Raw genomic sequence first — 5,624 nt, 5'->3', positions numbered from 1 at the left:
ACCCTGTGGTTGGCCGGTTTACCAGCGGCACTGCATATGGGACAGTGAGGGTCGGCATTGCAGGTGCTGGCCTTGTGGCCAGGCTGCCCACAGCAGTAGCAAGTGTTACTGCGGTCCACCTCCGACTTGCAACAGACGCCAACGTGGCCTGCCTCAAGGCAACGGTAGCATCGCATTGTCTTCGAAAGAAAGAAAGAAAGAAAGAAAAATTATTTATTTCTTACACACACAGAAACAACACATACTTACATTTAGAAGAAAAGGTTAAAAAGTAAATAAAAAAAAAAAAAGTTATTAAAAGCATGAATGTTGCTTCTCGGTGCTGAAATGGGTTCTAGTTCAGCTTGATGCTATGGCAGGTATGCTAAACCACACCATAGCGCTGGTTTTCAACTAGAACCCTTGGGTGAAGTCACGGACTGACTTGACTGACTGACACAAAAAAACATAACATAAAAAAAAATAACAAACAGAATAAAAAACAGTAACATATACTTATATGCTTAAACAAAGCGTCTCGGTTGTCGCGTCGAAACCATAGAACTTAAAATTGGGTCAAAGGGGAACGGGCGGGGGAAGGGAGGGCAAGCGCGCCTCTGCCTCGCGGCGCGTCGAGCCTTTTTCAGTCTGAAAATGTCGCCCACGGCCGGAGCACGTCCGTGCGGCCAGCGCCCCACCCCCCGCGGAGCCCCGAAGCGCCCGCGCAACCAGTTTTTCAACTTTGCCACTGGTAAACAATGTGTGCAACAAGTAGTTAATACGCTTGTTTTGCGTGTAGTAGTGATGCAGACCGACTAGTTACATACTTTAAACTATGAATTGCTGCGCAGAGCATACACATAGTTAAAATTGGAAACTATAAACCATGGTGTGAGATTGGTGAGTTATCATTTACATTTTACTTTTTATAAATTAGAATACAAGTTATATGAATTAGATTACAAGTTATTGATAAATTTATTACAAATACTACTTACAAAAACTAGCAATTAAAAAGAAACATTCATTCATTATAAGTAAATTATATTCATACGTATACCTGGTAGGAAAATTAGGTACCTATAAATGATTTAAAATATTTAATTGTAATATATTTTCTTTGTTCTCTTTCAGATATTTTGTCAAAGTGCACTACAACAATTTGACATTTTTTTTGGGTATAAGTACCTATGCTATATAATATAATGGTTTGCGTTGGCTGACTACAACAAAATACCTACATCTTTTCTTTGCCTACCAAGCTTCAAATGGCTTTATACCTACAATGCACGGAGTGCGGCTGCTTTGCAAGGCTTGGAGGTTGTGCTCGTTTGGGACAGCTTTACCTTCTGGCTTATCGTGATAAACATAAAGTTAGTATAAAATTTTATTTAACTTTTGCATAGCAATAAGGTAAATCTTGAGTCTTGTGCTAAAAGTTTTTACTGTTTTTAGGGCACGTATCGGAGGGGGTAAGTTGTTCCAGCACTTGCTAGCAGCATACTTGAAGGAACCACGGAATGCTGCTGTTTTGAAGCTTGGCGTCACCAGCATATACGAAGAAGCACGCGTGTTATGCCTGTTGTGAGTACTAGACCAGTCTAATTTAGTATAGAGGTAGTCAGGAGAACGTGTTTTAATAATTTTAAATAATAGGGTTGCAAAATGAAGTTGTCTTCTGGCCTGTAATTTTAACAAATTTGAATTATTGAGGTAAGGGGTAACATGCGCGCGCGGAGCTATGTTGAAGCAAAAACGAGCGCATGCATTTTGCACCCTTTGAATAAGTTTCTGCGTTCGCGCCAGTAGACATGGGCCGTATACTGTGTCTGCATAATTAAGTTTAGAAAGAATTAATGTTTCGCAAACTTTTATTCTTAGGTCTGTGTTTAGGTAAGGACGAATATTGTAAAGTATTTTGATCTTATAAAAACAATTTCTTATAATGTCTAACAGATGCGACTCAAAACGAAGATGTTGATCAAACTTTACTCCTAAATTGCGTGCTTCTCGCACACGCTCTATACTGTTTCCTTTAATTCTTATATCTGGCTGTAGGTTTTCAATATTTTCAATCTGTTTTTTACTTCCTATTATCATAAATTTTGATTTCATCTTCGGTGGCTGCAGTTTTACCGAGGCTGACGTCCAACCAATCCTGAGGTGTTTAGCCTTGTTGATTTTTTGAGCAGCAGCGACGGGACAGCTAGCCAACACACTGCCCGTGGTGGAAGGTCCCATACGTAATTCTCCAACTTTTATTTGCTCTCTAGGGCATTCTCCGACAAGGGCAATTGCCTCAACCACCTCTTCCGAGGTTGAAGAGTCATCCAGACCGTATATGCGTAGACTCGCACACTTTGTGGGCCTAGACACTTTCACAGTCTCGGATCCTATAACTTTTTCAATCTCTGCTGCTAGAGCGTCGGCAGCGGGCTTGCTTGCAATTCCCGGAATTTCAAGGATGCGGGCACCCGTGGCTGCATTCCTAATCCGCATCCCTGAAACTCCTAGGCTAGAGAGGTCGATCTTGGACTTCGCCTCAGTCAAGACTTTGGCGTAAGTCATTCCTCTGCCCGCCGCTTCCGGCTGTAAAGTTATCACCACTGCCTGGGATCGTGGAGGCCTTATTTTCGTCTTGGGGGGTTCCCTAGTAGGCGCTTTAGTGGACACTGGCGCTTGTTTCTTGGCACCACGTTTGACAACCGTGGTCCAGGTCTCCCCGTTCCTATTTGGACAAACAGGTTGTGAGGGTGACACTTGGTCCACTGGTGCTGCCACATTTGGTGCGGGCCCACTAGGTTTTTTGCTTCTTTTTCTTTTTTTGCTCTGCTTTTTCCCCTGGCTAGGTCCTGGTTGTTGTTCAGCCACTATTTCTCCTGAGGGTGTCTGGATCTGCTTCTTTGCAGTCTCCGCATTCTTTTTGTCCGCAGCTAACGGTGGGCGGATCGGAGGAGCGGGTGGCAGACGCGACTCTAGTGAGGAGAGCTTGGCATCCACCATGTTCCCCACTTCCAGCATTATAGCACGCGCAAACTCGGCGAACTCCGGTCTCACCTGCTCTGCCGGCGGTCCAGCCCGGCTGGATTTGCTTGGTTGTACCGTCCGTGGCGGTGAAACCCGCCGTGCCTCCTCTATTTGCCTAGGGCCTACCAAAGGAGCAGGAGAGGGGGATCGGCGCCCATTCACTGCTTCGAAGCCGGAGCGAAGAGTCTGGAACTCGCTTCGCAGGTCCACTTGTTCCGCTCTGAGTGCCTCGTTCTCCCTTCTCAGGCGCTCAACCTCGGACTGCAGGCGATTATTATCAGCCTGCAGTTTGGCCACCTCTTCGTTTGTAGTCCGAACACTAAGAGTTCTCACGGCCGTGGAAATTGCCTCGACGGAATCTTTTATCGCCCGCACAAAGGTGCCCTTTAGGTTTCGGGACTTTATCCCCACGTCCATGATAACATCCAAGTTATTGGCTATAACTGTCTGCAAGTCAGCAGACAGCCTGTTATCGCCATCCCCAAGTGTTTGGGAGATGGCCTGATCAAACCGGGAAAACGACTCTCTGGCTTTCAGAGAATGGTTTGCAACCTCTTCTTCCAAGCGGAGCCGTAATTCTATCTCCTTGGCTGCCGCGAGTTCAGCTTTGGCCTTTGCTAAGCCAACATATTGGCCAGTGGTAGGCGGCCTGCCTCGGCCCCTTTTGGGTGTGCCAATCTTGTTAGGCACACCGCTCGGGCTTCCTCCTGAGCCGCTTCCAGAGTCGAAGACCGCAGATCGCTTGCGTTTTTGGGACCTACTCTGCCAATATTTGCCAGAGGGACCCACTCTCTCCTCGTCTGCAGTGCTCTCCGCGCTGTCTGTAGATTCTGCAGACTCTAGCATGACCACACTAGCCTCGCTTACATGGGCGGGAGACTCCAGCGATCGACCCCTGCCGCTTCGGATCGATCCCTCAGAGACCCCGTCCCTATTTCCTCCCTTTTTGGCGCGAGCGCCCTGGCCAGAGCCCTGAACCGATTCCGGGGTGGTGGAACCCGGTCTCAGTCCAGTTTGCTCCGCGGGCTTTCCGCCCGCTTTAGTGCCCAAAGTGTGTGCCTTTGCACAATGTTCATTACTGCTACAGCTACTCTCCTCTCCCTCCTCAACCTCAAAACTTAACCTACTTAAACTACGCCTCCTACTATCTACAACTTCGTCTTCATCTTTGTTGGATTGTTGCATGTTTAGATCCCACGAGTATGAACATTTTAAAATATCCCTAATACACCTGGAGTGCGGGACTTCTCCAGGGTTGGTCGTTAACGACGGAGATACTCCCCCGCCTCCTACCCTTGCGAGTAGGAGCCTGACGCCACGCTAGACCCGTAGGTACCACAACGCCAGTAACTTGAGGATTTTTATTGAGGTTTTCTCCTCTTGAGCCGGCCGATTAAGGCAAGCTCCCTGGTCCCAGGCCGCGAGACATGACCACGTCACCTTGGGATAACAGGTTTGCCGGCGATGGCTTGTAGAAAAGCCTGTCTAGCAGCCTGTGAATTCACAGACCTAAGACCCGCCGCCCGTGGTTTTTGAAGAGGTTGTCTCCTCGTGGCCCCTATCACGAACTGTGAGAGCGGCCCCCGTTCCTCGGAAATATCCAAGGGATACGGGTTGCCCGGAAACTAATCAAATAGCACCGCGCACGGGCGTTTCCGCCTCCACCTTGGATTTTTTACAGAGGTTTTCTCCTCGCAGCCCCTCCCACACAAGGAGAGCGGCCCCCGACCCTATGATGTCCCAACACAGTACATCCAGGGTTACGGGTGGCGTAAGCAAAAGCATCATAATCATCAGTCTCCCCTCTCCTCCGGCAGAGGGTGCAAATCAACAATAGTGCTCCGCGCATTTTAATTCTTTAATAGTGTAAAATGGCCTCAAAAGCCCTCGAAAGTTTGGTAAAAGTGCTACAAAAGTCTATTGAGACACTGTGTACAAGAGTTAGTGCCCTGGAATCAATAGTTATTGCTCAAAACGGCCTGATATCTAAGCTAAAAATCGCTAACGACCCGCAACCACCGACGGTTATCCCCAAGCCCGCCCCGCCCACAAGCGCACCCACTCCGCCGCTGCAGCGCCCGGTCCGCCAAGCGCGTTTAAAGGCGAAGAAAATATCGAGCGCTAGATGTGATAACAAAATCACGAAGACGGTAGCCCGCGCGTCGCTTGCGCCAACTGCCGCTGCCCCCGTCAATACTCCGAAGATCTCCGATGAGCGCCGAGCGACTGTCGTCAGTGAGTCATCTGAGTTAACGAGCACGCCTAAAGCTGTGGCCACGAACTCAACTGTTACAAACGCTAACGTGACTCAGGAAACCTTACCTGCGACTACTGAGGAGGGCTGGACAATAGTTCAACGAAAAAAGGTTCCTACTAATCGACAACGGAATTCCAATATACGCATTGGAGCCGGAAGCTTCGACGATGAACTACAATCGGTTGAGCGACTGAAGTACATACAGGCTTGGTCATTCAAACCGAATACGACGACGCACAACGTGTTAAACTTTCTCAACAGAATTGTAACATCCGATCGCTATGAAGTAGAAAAACGGAAGCTGAAGACGAATAGACATGCTGCATTCGTTATAGGCATACCAGAAAGTTTGCTACCACAG

At 47.9% G+C, this 5,624-nt stretch overlaps 1 long non-coding RNA gene across 1 annotated transcript; it reads left to right on the top strand.

Moving 5' to 3' along the window:
- The first annotated feature begins 255 nt into the window (after positions 1-255).
- LOC125491060 lies at positions 256-2,087 on the top strand. The gene is made up of 3 exons (XR_007268088.1): positions 256-879; positions 1,114-1,352; positions 1,435-2,087. It is a non-coding gene; the product is annotated as an uncharacterized LOC125491060 (long non-coding RNA).
- The last annotated feature ends 3,537 nt before the right edge of the window (positions 2,088-5,624 follow it).

This window comes from Plutella xylostella, chromosome 4 (genome assembly GCF_932276165.1).
Source record: "Plutella xylostella chromosome 4, ilPluXylo3.1, whole genome shotgun sequence".
In the NCBI taxonomy this organism is placed as follows: domain Eukaryota; kingdom Metazoa; phylum Arthropoda; class Insecta; order Lepidoptera; family Plutellidae; genus Plutella; species Plutella xylostella.
The sequence above is the reverse complement of the archived record's forward strand: the minus strand, read 5'-3'. Positions and strand labels throughout refer to the sequence as shown.